Genomic DNA, 15,217 nt, shown 5'->3' on the forward strand with positions numbered 1-15,217 from the left:
GCCCACAGCCCCGACTGAGCTCCCAGCTACAGCGAGCACCAGCTCGTTGGCCATGTGGATGGGCCATCTTGGGCGCTCTACCGACTGAGCCTGCCAGGTACCCCCCATAAATGGGCCACCTTGACATGGACTCTTCAGGCCTCAGTTGAGCTGACACCCTGTGGAACAGAAATGAACCATCCCAACTGAACCCCACTCAGATGTCTGAGCAAAGTAGATGAGTGTTGTTTTAAGCCACTAATTCGGGCTGGTTGCTTGTTCTCAGTCATTTTATCAAGTATCACCAGGTGGGCTATGGTATTGGATAACTGATAACAACACACAAAACCCAACACGATATGGTTTACCAAGTGTACACAGCAAAATCCTCATGGGGGCCTTGGAAGACATGGACTGGGAGCCTGGGAGGGAGATTGGGGGTGATGCTCTGAAGGAAATTAGAGCTTCCTCTGTTTTCCCCCCATGCACATATTTCATAGAGGATGGTGTGTGCGTACATTATTGGTATTGTTTCTAAACATACAGAAAAAGACTGACAAACATTAAATGTTGTTCTGTGAAAATGGATGTTTGTCCTATTTTTCTGCTATTTTAGTTTTCAAAAGCCAATTTTTAAAAAAAATATGGCAACCTTTTAAGAATTGATTCTATGCTCCGTGTGAATCTAGATATAGAGTCTATGACATGGAGACTGAGAATGTGTCTCTCAGTGAACCTCCAACCTCTTCTATTCTTTTTCTTTTCATTCTGAGGCTCCCCCATTTCCCCACTTTCGCTGTTATCTTCTCCCTCCGGGATCCTAATTGGGATCCTAACTTGGTCTCCAGTTCAGGGGCTTCCTCCCTGCCCCGCCCCAGTCTCCCTGCACCCTTCTCCCCAGCCCTCCCCTCCAGGGCCCTGCTCCTTACCTCTCCCCAGTGCTCTTCCATCTTCCACTTGCCCTGCCTCTTCCATTTACGGATAAGCTCAAGCTTAACCCACTTATAAATTTCACCGCACGCACAACCTCCAGCTCTCGGCATATACGTCTTCTACCCGACACAAACTGCTGCCCGTCCTGGTGCTCACACTCCCCTTCCTCCCCACCGCTGACCCCTTGGCCCTATAATCTGACACAGCCTGGCTCTGGCAGTGGTCCCGAAGTGCCAATTCTCAGGGCACTTACTTGACCTCACTGGCATCTGACAACACCCGCACCCCTCTTCACCCCCGCTCACCTGGCTCTGGGGCAACACCCGTTTCATCTCCTGCTCCAACTGCTCCGCGCCTCCCTGGCCATGCCTGTCCTCCTGTGGCAGACATCCCCACCCCCTTCTCTCTCTGCCTTCCCTCCCTGCCCTACTCCAGCACCTCCCCTGATGTCTCCTCCTCAGCCCTGCCTCCCCTGCCCAAAACATTAGACTCTCACTTGCGGCTGTTTACTGGTAATTTCCACACGGATGTCCCAGAGGCATTCCGAACTCACTACATCCCAAACCAAATTCATTCTCTTCCCTCAAATTAAACCCATCCTTCCTTCCCCAGTTCTCTTCTCAACACACAGGATCATCGTCATTCATTCATCTCCTGGTTAGGAGGTTCAGGGATCACCCCCAGCCTCCTTCCCCTCTGCCTCCCACTTATAATTGGTTATCAGGTTTGGTGCATTAGTCTTCCTAATTAGCTCTCAAATGCAGACTCCATCTCCCAGAGGCCCAGGCCCTCATCGTTTCTCACCTAGATTCCACAATTATCTCCTAGCCGCTTTCCCTGTCTTCTGCCTGGCTCTCCTGAAAACCAGGAATCACATCTCTGCCAGACTGAAGTTTCTAAAATGCACGTCTGGTCTTATCACACCCCTGCTTATTATCCGTCAAGGACTCCCCAGGGTCCTTCATGTTCTGGCCTCATCCCTAACCAGGCCCCAACTTTAGCGCATACCCCAGAAACCCCTCAGCACTAATGTCTTTCTACTTGTACCCAAGTCGTTCCCCCCACCTAGGACACTCTATTCAACAAGTGACCTCTACTTCTTCCTCAAAACATTGACATATGTCACCTCCTCTTGCAATCCACCAGGTCCTCCTTAGCATGCCTAGTATTTCTACTCTTCCGAATGTCATCTTGCTGAACTGAAGTAATGTCTTGTGTATCAGTTTCCCCGGGTATAGGCTCTCTGAGAGTTGGGGCCACAGCGATCATCTGTGTCCCAGAACCCAACACGGGACTCTACTTAGTTTTGGCTAACTATAGAGCTTCCTAAAATCAGACATGAAAATTCAGAGGATTCTAATTAATGTGGGCCATTTATGTAATTGTTGCTGAAATAGGAAACCGGAACACACGAGCTCCTGCCTCTCGGGGGTAGTAGCAATAGGACCTTCCCTGTCCTACCTATGGAATCTTTGTGAATGATTCTTTCATTAAGTAGAACCAGTTAGTGATGAAATGTGTCACTGTTATAAGCGACAGAGCAAGAAGGTGGGGAGGGAGGCGCCTAAGAGGAGAAAGGGAGAGGAACCCCAAATCCTACTTAACCACAGAATTTGCATTATTCCCACACATTCCCAGCTTCTTCCTCACCCCCCACCTCCCCACTTCTCTTCATCCCAGGGAACTGAAACCCTAGCTCACATCGAACACACTTAGTGTTGACCAACAGCAAATTCCTGAAACAAACCAGCCAAAAGATTTGTGGACAGAGAGGGGGAACAGTCCATTGCTCCTGAGTGAGCAGGTGGATGTCCGTGGGCTCCACGGAAGTGGCAAGTTCCGTCCCCATTGCAAGTGGCACTGGGCTACACTCTCAGTGCCTGGAGGAGAAAGAGAAGAGCTCTTGGCAAAAGAGCTGTTCCGTTTCCCGCTCCTGGTGCCTGGAGCCCACCATTATGTCCCCAAGGTGGCCATAATGTCACTCAAACTCAGGTGCTACCAGAAGAGCCAATGCAGCCTGGCCGGTGTCTCTGTGAGGCGTTAGATCCTCTGACACTGCCAATTCCCAGCCTGACTCCTGGCCACACCCAGCTCCAGTCACACACACACACACACCCTGGCCACGGCCACCGAGCACCGGGTACTAGAAGCACACCTTCCCTCGCTGCCCCACCACCCTTGGAGCTTTCCTGAAGCTCATTGAGCTAACTCTACCCATTGGTCTGACTCCAAGGCGGCCCTCAGCAGGACCTTCCCAGGCCCAGGGGCCCCACAGGGTGAGAGCGAATTAGACGGGAGTGTCCTTGGAACAGGAGATGAGAAGTGCAAGCTGGCCGCTGCAGAGAATCCGCCACCTCCCCCACTGGTGGCTCGTCTTATTTAACAGGAGAAATCCCCTGAGCAGGGTCCTTAACTTCTCTAGGCACGGCCGGCAGGCAGGAGCACTCAGGAAATGTTAAGTGAAATCTCTAAGAGGTCCCACTGAAAGCCCGTCAGTCTCCAGGGCTGAGAACAGCCCTCAGACTGGAGTAGGATCTTCAACCACAAGGGCAAAGGCCGGGGATGCTCCCCTCCATCCCCCTCCCAGGGGCTTGGGTGGGAGCAGAATGGGGCAGCAGGGAGGCAGAGCCATTCGGTGGGCTTGATGCTGTTTTGGGTGGCAAGGGAGGGGAGGGCAGTGCCTCTTACGACTACTTTGATGACTGTTCCCAGCAGGGGACACTGTGTGGCAATGAGTTACCCCTCTGCTCCCCTTCCCTTGCACCCCAGCCACAGCACTCATAAGCACACTGAATGGGCAGGAAGTGAAGAAGTCCCATCTCCTAGCACAGCATCCCCTGTGAGGTGGGAAGTGGGGTGCATGAAGCAGGGGGGAGTGATGGTCCTTTCTTGAAAGCAGTTGTGAGCCTTGGTGGGGATCAGATCTGGGACAGTGACCTCATCAGCTGCCCTACCAACCAGTCAACTGTGGAGCCTTCTGATCACAGTCCCCCTAATGAGGATGTGAGGCAGCCTGGTGGTGACCTCAGGCTTCTCAGTCTGGTCTCCCCAGGCCACCCCACCCAGAATCACCCTCTCCACAGCCCTGGGGCCCTGGCTTGTCTCCCCAGTGAGCACTGTAGGTATCGCTCACTGCTACATCCCTACCCAACTTCTGGCACAGGACCGGCACCTAGTAGAGGCCTAAAAACGGTGTGTTGGTTGACTGAGCGGCCTGACATGTGGATAGGCTGAGAAGGTAAAGGGAGCATGACGAGGTCACCCTGTGACCTGACTTTTGACTGTCCCCTCCCTTTCCTGGCTCATATAAGCATGCCCAGTGTGCCAGGCACTGAGGGAAACACAGAGCCACGACCAACTCAGGAAGATTCGGCATAAACATACAAAAAGCTAGGCAACAAAATAAGATAAGAAGAGGTATCACAAGACAGAATATAATTAATTGCTAAAGGAGGCAAACAGACATGAAAGGCCAAGCGTCAAGGAGGAAGGGACCCTGGTGAGCTGCTTGCTGCTGGAAAAGGTGTCACGGAAAAGGAGGGATCGCATCTGAACTTTGAATGGGGTTGGGGAAGTACATGGATTTGTACTCCTAGGAAGCATTCCAGGTGAAGATCATGCCTGAGCGCAGGCACAGAGGTGGGAAGCAGAGATCTGGGGCTGGGGTATGGTCAAGTCTGACTACCCCCGCCCCCGGAGGGTTTCTGAGGGTAGGAGGAGTGAATGATAAAGCCAGAGAGCTGGTGTGGGGCTGAGCATGGACACCAGGCAAACATCAAACTTAATCCCACAGGTAAATGATGATGGAAATCAGGGAACAGGCAACTGACTAGCCAAACCCTGGTTTCCCAAACTACCCCAGCTCTTCTGGTTTCGGAAGAAATGCACAAGGGAAGGACCAGCGTCTGGGCCTTCAAGAGAAGTGGGCATGATGCCTGCAAATCAACAAGAAAACTGCAGAGAACCCAGGAGGAAAATGAGTGGAAACTGAAGTAGGAACCTTAAAAACGGATATCCAAATGGCCAACAACCACATGGAAAGACCTCATCTTTCTCAGGTATTAGGGACATGTTCTTTGGAATCAAAAGAAGACACCATCAATGCCCACCAGACTGGCTAATATACACAGACAGAAAGTACTAAGTGTTGGCAACATGGAGCAGCAGCGATCCATCGTCATTGCTGGTGAGAGTGCAAATTGGCAAGAGCATTTTGTAAAATGGTTTTTTAATGTTTATTTATTAGAGACAGAGAGAGAGAGGGAGAGAGAGAGCAGGAGAGAGACAGAGAGAGAGGGAGAATCTGAAGCAGGCTCCAGGCTCCAAGCTGTCAGCAGAGCCCAATGCAGGGCTCGAACCCACAAACCAGGAGATCATGACCTGAGCCGAAGTCAGATGCTTAACCGACTGAGCCACCCAGGCACTCCGGCAAAAGCACTTTGGAAAATGCATAGCCTTCAGTGACAAAACAAAACACACATGGACCCCAGGACTCAGGAAGAGAATGTGTTTATCAATCAAGAGGCATACAGAAGTGCGTTCACAGCAGCCTCTTCATCATAGCCCCAGACTAAAAACCACCTACATGTCATTAGCAGTAGAATGGACAAATAAATTGAGGTATGTTGTCATAATGGAGTGCAACACAGCCATAAGAGGAAACAGACTCCAGGTACAGACAACGGCATGGCTAATGTCACAAACAACGTGAAGTGGGAGAAAGTCACGAGGTGAGTGCATTTTGAAAAGTATTATTCCAGTTCAAAGATGAATCTATAGTGCTGGAAGCCACGGCTGGGGTAGTGAGGCGTTTCTCATCCCTCTGGTATCGCCTCTCCCTCTGGGGTGCTGGCGATGTTCTGTCTCTTCGTCTGGCCGCAGGTAACGGAGGTGCATTTGGTTTGCGAATTTCATCCAACTATACACGTATGATTTGTGCACTTCCCTCTGTTTATGTTATATTTCAGTCAACAGTTTTTAAAAAGAGAGCACATGTAGAACCTTGTCCACAGGAATTTGTCCCTGAGTGTCCCCACTCTTATTTGCCCCTTGCCTGATATAATGGATCTCGGTTGGTAGTGAAAACTTCCTCTGGCCCCTCCTAAACTTAACATGTTTCTTGACATGTTGCAGAACTGACCCTCTGTCCCCAAGCTATGACATTCTGACAAAGTGCTCCATCCCGGCGGACCCACCTCTAACCAGCTCGCTTGCTCATGGCATTGACACCAAGCCCTCCCTCCAGCACCCCTGACACCCTCCAGGAAATAGTGCTTAAGTGGGGGTAGGGTTGGCAGTGACTTGCTCAAAAGGTATGTTAGGAATATTAATGTCGCAGTGGGCTAGGGGTGGGGGGTTCAGGGGTGACCAGGAGCCCAGCCACGCTAGGACACTAGTTGAGAGAGGATGAGGGCAGCAGCATGAAGAGAAGGCCACAGAGGCTGGGAAGAGAGAAGCATCCACCTTGCCAGGGAGGGAGACCGAGCCCTCGGCAGAATCAAGCTCTGGGACTTCAGCCTTCCTCTGGCAAACTCACCTGCTGAGGAAGTAACTGCCTGAACAAACAGTATTTTTACCTCCTAAGGAGTAAAATAAACTAAAATAGAGCCATTTCCCATTCACCTGGCTGGCTGGGTACAGTCTGTTTACAGGTTATGAGAAATAGAAGTGGGGTGTGCCGAGAAAAACCGATCTGCACCAGAGCCCAGCCTCCGTTCCAGGCCCCCACCCTAACACCGCAGTGCTCACACCAACAGAAATGCCACTAGCAATGCAGAGAATCAGTGGAATTTAATGATTCAGACCAAGGCATCCAGGAGCTTTAAACATACCCATTCTTTCTTCTGTATTTCCGAGGTCACCATCATTCTAGAAATACAAGGTTTCAGCTCTCCCAATCCCACTGGCACTTTGCAGTCCTTTACCCTCCACGGCTCCTTCCTCATATATCTCTCTCCATCACCCCACTCCACACACCCAAAGAGATGCTCAGGAGAGAAAGTTTGGGAGAACTATACCCTTCAAAGCTGGTATCCGGGTGAGATCCCCACATTATTCCTTGTTAATGCTCTGTCGCAAAATACACTAAGTGTTTTATTTCATCCCACACTGATGCATATTTCAGGGCAAATGTCCTATTGCCTGTCACAGCTCACGGGAAAAATGAATGCACATTTCCCCAGCTCCATTAGCTAGGGAAACAGGCTCACACTGCTAGAACGCATGTTCCCCGCAAGTGAGGCGGGGGAATGAGGTCACTGGGAAAGGGTCCCGTGGGGTCTGGGCATGGGGTACACAGGTGCACAAGGTCTTGCCCTCCTAGGGGTGAGTGCCAAGGGACCCCTCGAGCAGGGCCAGACACATCCACCAGAAAGGGGATCAGCCCAGGGGGACCTGACCCTGGCTTCCATTAGTGCTGTGGCCCATGGCTGTTCCCTATTATGTTACTGCCTGTCTTCTCCGTCACCCCTACTTTAGACAGACAGATAGGGTCTCAAGGAAAACAGTGAGGCCACCACTTCTCTCTTTCTTTCGTGAGGGTGGAGACCTGATGCCTCTGTTTCTGCTGGCCTGAGAAAACAAAGACATGGTCTGGGGCAGGGGCTTCCCACTCCCAGGTTCCCAAAGGAGCCAAGGACAAGTTACCCTGATACCCACTCCCTAAACTGCTGAGCATGGGCAGGCAGAGATGTCCTGATCCAAACAGTCCCTTTGTCCACCACCCCGTAGGGCCACCATTCCTAATAAGTCCCCAACCCTAGCTTCCTGTCTCTTTTTTTTTTAAGTTTATTTATTTATTTTGAGAGAGCACACAAGCAGGGGAGGGGCACAGGGAGAGAATTCCAAGCAGGCTCCACACTGTCAGTGCAGATCTGGACTTAGGACTTAAGCCCAAGAACCAAGAGATCATGACCTGAGCTGAAATCAAGAGTCGGACACAACCGACTGGGCCACCCAGGCGCCCCAGGCTTCCTGTCTCTTATCACGCTCTCCAGGCCACCCCTTGTGTCGTGCCAGAGTGAGATTCTGGAGCGTACATTTTCTCTCTCACCTGCATCCTTCCCACTGAGCATTCCCAGCCTTTCCGAGGTGGCTGCCACCTGTCCCCCTCCAGCTCACTTCTCCCTGCCCTCCTCCCCAGCCCTTGAAGTCCCTCCAGGCTACGTCCCACCTCCAAGTCTCCATTCTTGTGATTCCCTGTTTAAATTGACGATCTTCCTTTTGTCTATCTGGAAAATGCCCGCTGTTTCTTCTAGCACCAGCTCAGTCTTCTCCTTTATGAAGTCCTCCCTGAGTCCCTTCAACAGAACTGACAGCTCCCTCCATCACCCCACTGTACCCTATAATTTTATCTTAGCACTTAACCTTTCTATACTGAGATTACTTGATGTGCTTGGACTATAAGCCCATGGAGGGCAGGGGCTGTGTCATCACTAAGCATCTCTGTATCCCCAGTGCACGACAGAGTGCCTGGCCCTTGGGGGCTACTCAGTACAACGCTTGCCAGCTGAGTGAGAGGACTCCCGAAGACCCCAGTGAGGTGTGTTTCCAAAGGAAGTGGCCTCCTCTGGGGGGTCGTCAGGCCCGCCCCAGGGCTGCCCTTGGCTCCCTCACCCTCCGTAAACTCCAAAAGCCTGTATTGCGTAGCTGCTGACCACCTGCTGCTGAATGCCCCATCTGTGTGACAGGTTTGTGCTGCTGTCTCCTGTCATTTCCTTCACCCCCATGGGAGTTTAGTCTGAATCTTTACCATGCCGCCCGCAGGCAGAGAGGAGCCCTCGGCTCTGCAAAGACAGCCCTGGGCTGGGCATGTTGTAGACCTTCAGCTGAGCTTGAAAACTCTGGAGGAGGGAGCTCTGTGAGCGGGGGTCTCCCCTTGACCGGGCACTGGAGAGGGAGCCCTGCGATGGTAGCTTCAAAGGCACGTGTGACTCTGACGAGGGGGGCTGTTTCCTGTGAGAAACAGCCTTGGTTGTTTCTTTTCTTAAAGAATAGATCGGCTTCCACACCATTAATATTTCCCTCTGGGGACCCGAGGCACGAAAGCTATTCTTTTCCTCCCCTGCGCCTTCCTATCTGCCAAGTCCTTTGCACCTAACACTGAACTGAAGCTAAAAGAAGCAGGAAGAGTCTTCCCAGCCATCACAGTTCTGAGGGCATATTAATGGAATAGGGACAGTGCCCCAGATGGCAGCGTGGGCCTGCTCCGTGCGGCAGCCCATCTGGTCAGCCGGGGCCCCTCCTGCCGCAGAGGCCACGAAAACAGGGATAACTTCCTCGCAGGCGAGTGCCTGGCTTTCTGGTCACTGGTGTTCCCTCTACTCGGAGCCTGGATTTCAGAGCAGAACACCACACACACTTTCATACTCCCACTGCATGTGAACTCTGGCCTGCTGAGCCTCCGTTTCCCCAACTGTAAAATGGGCAAATGCATTCTGCCCTAGTGACCTCACTCCTTCTCCTCCACCCCTGGTGTCAGAAGGGTGAAATGAAAGTTTGTGGTAAAAGCCCACTGAGGCTTTCACTCATTCCTTAGCAAGGATGACTCTGTCATTATAACACTCTGGATGGTCCGGAGGGAGGACACAGTCAAGGGGTCTCCATGAGGCAGGGAATAGTCCTGCTAGATGCTCTGATTTGGCCTCCTTGATGGCGCCCAGGTATCGAGCGGAGAAATGTGTCAAGTTGGAAATGAGAGATAGCTACAGAGGGATTTGGCTCTAACCCCAAAATCCTGAATTGCGTTTTCCCCTCTGTTAAGCAAGCATTACTCATCCATCTCCCACGCCTGTGATGTTACATGAGACCTTGGAGGGAGAGAACTGCAGACCCAAAGAACAAGAGGATCCACTTGGCTGCAGCAGGAGGGCATGGGACTAGAAGCCGGAAGCACTTCCTGATGGGGAGGAGCCTGTGAGACTTGGAAATGGACGGCCAGAGGCATGGGCCCCATCTCTCTCCTCGGGGTCTTTCAGAACTCAGGAGCACAGGCCGAGGTAGGCTGTTCATCTTACAGCTGTGTCCTCAGGCGGCCCCTCGTCCAGCCTCTCTGGTGGCGATGGGAGACATGGGGAGAGGAAGATCAGATGGGTGTCAGAATTCGAGGGTTCTACATGGGGTCTGGAACCCCACTGAAGGTTCATTGCCCCTGGGAGCAGCTCCAGGAAGGCCAACCACACACTGACAAGGTGGTTGAGGCTCAGGAAGGGAAGGCACTCCCTTCAACCCCACCATGGGGCCAGGCCCCCACTGCAAATCTGGCCAACCTTCTCCCTAAATTTCTGGCTCTGGCATTCTCAAGGGGCATACTCTCCTCCCTGCTGAGCTGATCAGAAGGGGTATTTCCCCAACACACACACACACACACACACACACACACACACATACTCTCTGCCATCATCCCATCCCCCATCAGGGACCAGCCAGCCTTCTTGGCACAGCTGCTTATGGCTGTGATTCTATCCCGGGATCCCCATGACATCATTCCCACATGGTCAGTGGGGAAGGGGAGGAGGGGACAAGGTGGGGTGGTGATGCGGAGAAAGGGCCAAGAGACTTGTCACTGGAGACACACCTCTGAGGAGAGGCATTGTGGGAGGGGCCCAGCTCCATAACCCCAGAGCTGTACAATCTTAGGCAAATCATTCAACCCCATGGAGCATTCTCCCTCATCTGCATAATAGGGCCATCCTTACAGGATTGTTTTAAGTACCCAAGGGGCAGAGAGCCTTGTGGGAGAGGAGGGCTTCCCCCCATCCTCCGTCCACCATTGGCGTCCCACTATCCCCTCTCAGATATCCCAGGGGCTGCATGCAGCCCCTTTATTTATCCCTACCCATCCTCTCTGTAGTTCAACATTCTAATGTTGGACAGTGTAGTTACCCCATTAAGGAGGCAAGTCCAGAATAAAGGACTATGGGCCCCTGCCCCCTCTCCTACAAAAGTATACCCTGAGAAAGTTGTCCCACAGGACCCACTGCACAAGACCCACTTCTCTTTGGGGAAGTGCCCCCATGCCCATGATTCTGAGAGTCAGGGAAACCCAGGAGTCCCACACCTACCAGGAGGGCAGCATGAAACATCTGATTACACAAACCTGCCATAGTCCCTGCTGAATATTTCATACAGGAGCAATGATCCATTAGTCACCATCAATTATTCATCCTCATCAGGGCCAGTGCCAGGGACACAGCATGGGAGCAGCTGGAGCTGGGACCCACACCCACTCTGCCTCCACTCCCCCTCGAAGGCAACCAGAAATCTCTCCCATCCCCCCGCCCACCTAGGGTCCTTCTGAGCACCCACCTCTGAAAAGTGTGCATGGGTAGTCAAATGGGTATCACCCCACCGAACAGATGGCCAGCAAGTCAAAGGCAAAGCTGAGACTGCAATGCATGAGCCTCGCAGTAAGGACTTCCAAGAAATGAGAAATAGACACAGTCTCTGTATCAAGTTCAACAAGCGTACTTGGCAGCAGGTTGATGTCGCAGAGGTGGCTGGGCCAAAGGTACTGGGCTACGTGTCCCTTATAAAGACTCCTACTGACAGGCCAGCCCTGGCTTCATTCTCAAGGTCTTTTTTCTTCAAAAGCAATCACAGACTCATGGAATTCTCAGGGTTGAAGAGAAAAGGCCCTCAAGACCAAGTCATCATTGTGACAGGAGCCCCTCCAGCAACTCAACAGTTAAATGGTGCCCTGGCCTCTACTGAAATGTACTTGACAAAGTGCTTGCAGCTCCTGAGAAAAGCCACTGAGTGTTTGGACAGTTCTGATCCTTCAACATTCATTCCGTAAATGTTTACTGAGTATCTTCCACGTGCCAGGCACTGACCGAGACACTAGGTTTACATCCAAAACAGATGAAATTCCTGCCCTATTTGAACTGTCTTGGCACGCCTGGATAGCTCAGTTGATTGAGCATCTGAATCTTGATTTCAGCTCAGATCATGATCCCAGTGTCATGGGATTGAGCCCTACATCAGCCTTCACACTGAGTATGAAGCCTGCTTAAGAGTCTCTCTCTCTCTCTCTCTCTCTCTCTCTCTCTCTCTCTCTCTCTCTCTCTCCCTCTCTGCCCCTCTCCCCTGCTCACAGTATCTCTCTCAAAAAAAAAAAAAATTTTTTTAAAAGAACTGTCTCCCTAACAGTGGGTCAAAATTAGTTTCTATGTGTCTTGTGCTCTCTGGGTCTGGTAGGAGATGAGAAGTAGAATCAATTCTCTTTAAGACCAAAGCCTTGGGCTCACTGCAGTTAAGACTATGGGTCCCAGCTTGCTCTTCCAGTTGGCCTTGCACCCCAAAACCACCTCCCTGCTTGGGCAATCAATGATTTTCAGGACTTGGACCTGGGCAATGTGTACTCTTGGTGTTAGTGCTTTAAGCCCCCAAGTCTCCCTCCCCCAACAAGAATACTGTACCCACACATGCAAACACCAGTCTCCTCTCCCTGACCCCAATTCCACTCCCAAGAACTGGTTTTGCCCACTGGTAAGACAGGCAGTGAACTACCCAGTGTTAAAAACGACATAGGAAAGCACTGCCTTAAATATGTTCCTCAAACAGCCTTCACCATGCCTGGAATCCCATCATTATTTATCCAGCCTTTTCTGGGTAGGCATCATTGCCTATTCAACATGCAGATGCCTTTTTGTGGGGAGGAGTGCCATGTTCAGCAGAGGAACAGTTTGAATCTGTGCCTGGGGCTGCAGAATAAGGCATACTGCACTGTTTTCAGGGCTAGAGGAAGGAAGATGAGGTAAGCAGGCCTGGAAGAGTGGTGAGGACTAGGTAGCATAGGACACCTGTAGGCGCTTGACATCTCTAAGGGCAGAAGAGCCCAAAGAAGAGATAAGAGGTCACCTGAATATTGCCTAGAATTTCCCTTTTGTGTTAGGTAAATTAGGGAGAGTTCCAAGTGATCCCACCCAGTAAGTAGAGTCTGAGCTGCCTCTCTCCTCACCCAAAGGATGAGAGTTACACATTCTCCCTGATGCTAAGTGCCCTGGACAGGGAAACAAGGAGTGTTTGGATTATTAGTTTAGTGAAATGTATAGTGGTCAAAGAAGAAACGTAGATGTGGGGAAGATGAGGAAAGAAGGAACTGGAGAATAGAAAAAAAGGGTGTGTTTCCCCTACAAGATTTTCTGGGGGCTGTAAGCAGAGGAAGGACCCCACCCAAAAGAATCAAGACACTGAAAAGGTGTTGGTGTAGCCCTATGACAGGCACATAAGGACACAGCCATGGCTGGCACTCTGTCTTCTCTCCCATAATCACAGGCTCCCCCAGTCCTTAGAGCTCTAAAGAGCCTCCAGTCTCTGCCCACCCTACCCCCACACTGGGCCCCATGCCAGTCTATGCAGCCATAGTCTATGCATCCTCCTCCTATTGCAGGAGGAACTCCCACTGCAGCTCCCACTGCAGCCCAGCCCTCTCACAAGTGAGGGAGGGGCTCATTTCTAACGCCCTCCTGCGGTGCCAATGCAGAGAAGCCTGGATTCTTCATTCTCATTCCTACCTAGCCCCCTCCCCTCCAGGGATGCCTAATCAGCTCCAGCTTCATTTCAGTACTCTATCTTCAGTTAAGTTTCATGTGACTGACTGTACTGTGCCACAAAAGCCCTCCCTTCCCACCAACCCAGGATAGATTTTGCCTATGAGTGGAGTGGGCGATGAGGTATCTGGATGACAAATATTACAGGGAAGGTGGCACTGGTAAGCATTTCAGCAAGCTGGAGGGAGACGCAAGTCATTGAGTTTGGGAGACCACAGCTGGGTTCCAGGACCTGAGGTCATATTCCCATCACCTACAAACTAAACTGGCTCTCCCCTAACTTAGGCCATGGGTGTCAAAGCTACTTTTAAAGACTTCCTGCAAAAGATGATTATAGATAGGCTAATAGCACACCTGGAGTTTATCCCTGTTTTTTTATAGAATAAAAGGGGGACTCAGGAAGAAGAGGTCTTGAAGTCAGTAAAAAGTGGTAAAGATTGTCCACAACACCAATTTTCCTCTCATCCCAGCCTCTATCTCCAAAACTGGAAAGTCAGGGCTTAGCCTGTGACTATCCTGAGCGGAGAGAGAGAGTGAGCGTGAGTGCAGTGCTCTGTCCGTGGTGCTGAAATTCCCGGTTCCCAAGCAGCCAAGGTTTGCATTTTTAAGCACTGTTGACATTGAGGCCTCTGGCATCGTAAAGGTGTTATGGGGATTTGGGAGGATTATTTAATCCAGGAGACCATTTACATGAAGGAGGCAGAGACTAATTCCAAAGGCATAAACGGGCATATGAGCATGGGAAAGTGGGCAGTGTACTATCCCTACTCCTTACCTCTTTTCATCACCTTGAACAGGGTATGCCCCCCTGATTCTAAGACACTGAGATATATAGGTCTTTTCAGAGAAGCTAAAAGTGAGAAAACAACATGACATATACGGGTAAGCTTCAAAGTTTCTATGGGGAAACTTTCTAAGAAGGAAGTCACCAGAAGGGAAAGCCGAGAGAAATTTGGAAAATATATAGATTAATAGGAGAGGCTTTAGAAGATGTGGGGTGATTTTGAATGGTTCTGACATAAGCCTGGAGGCTGGGTATCAGGATTTTTCAAGGTCATACCTCCAAAGTCCAGAATTATGACTGTGTTGCTTCTGTGCTTCCTTGGAATCAAGTGGGGGGGGGGGTGTAAAAAAAAACAAAAACCACTGTCAGGATTGTGTTAAAAAGGAATTGAATCTAGCCTGAGCCCCAAACTGGAGTCCACACTGAAAAAAGCTACACGCCATATTCTTCACAAGATCCCTGGATCTTTACTCTTTCCAATAGAGAGGCTGAATGACAGTGACTTGTTGGCAAAACAAATGTTCAGCATGTGTGAATGTACCACATACAAAGGAGCTGTTTTAGGGGTGCCTGGCTGATTCAGTCAGTAGAGCATGCAACTCCTGACCTTAGGGCTCATGAATTCAAGCCTGGCATTGAACACAGAGCCTACTGAAAACAAAACAAAACAAAACAAACAAACAAAGGGCTGTTTTAGCAAGAGATGCACAGCATCCTGAATTTTATATATGTATGTATGTATGTATGTATGTATGTATGTATGTATGTATTTTTAATGTTTATACTCATTTTTCTTTTTTTATAGTTTATTGTCAAATTGGTTTCCATATAACACCCAGTACTTCTCCCCACAAGTGCCCCCCACCATCACCATCACCCCCTCCCTCCCTCCTCCTCCCCCTTCAGTCCATGGTTCGTTTTCAGTATTCAGTAGTCTCCCTTGATCTGTGTCCCTCACTCTCCCCTGCTT

General features: G+C 50.7%; 1 protein-coding gene across 2 annotated transcripts in view; it reads right to left on the reverse strand.

The window, feature by feature from the left end:
• The window catches only part of SYT2 (synaptotagmin 2), a 105,291-nt gene that overhangs the window by 74,792 nt on the left and 15,282 nt on the right, over positions 1-15,217 (reverse strand). The gene's annotated exons all lie outside the window — the stretch shown is intronic.

The sequence above is a fragment of the Suricata suricatta genome, chromosome 3, assembly GCF_006229205.1.
Source record: "Suricata suricatta isolate VVHF042 chromosome 3, meerkat_22Aug2017_6uvM2_HiC, whole genome shotgun sequence".
In the NCBI taxonomy this organism is placed as follows: domain Eukaryota; kingdom Metazoa; phylum Chordata; class Mammalia; order Carnivora; family Herpestidae; genus Suricata; species Suricata suricatta.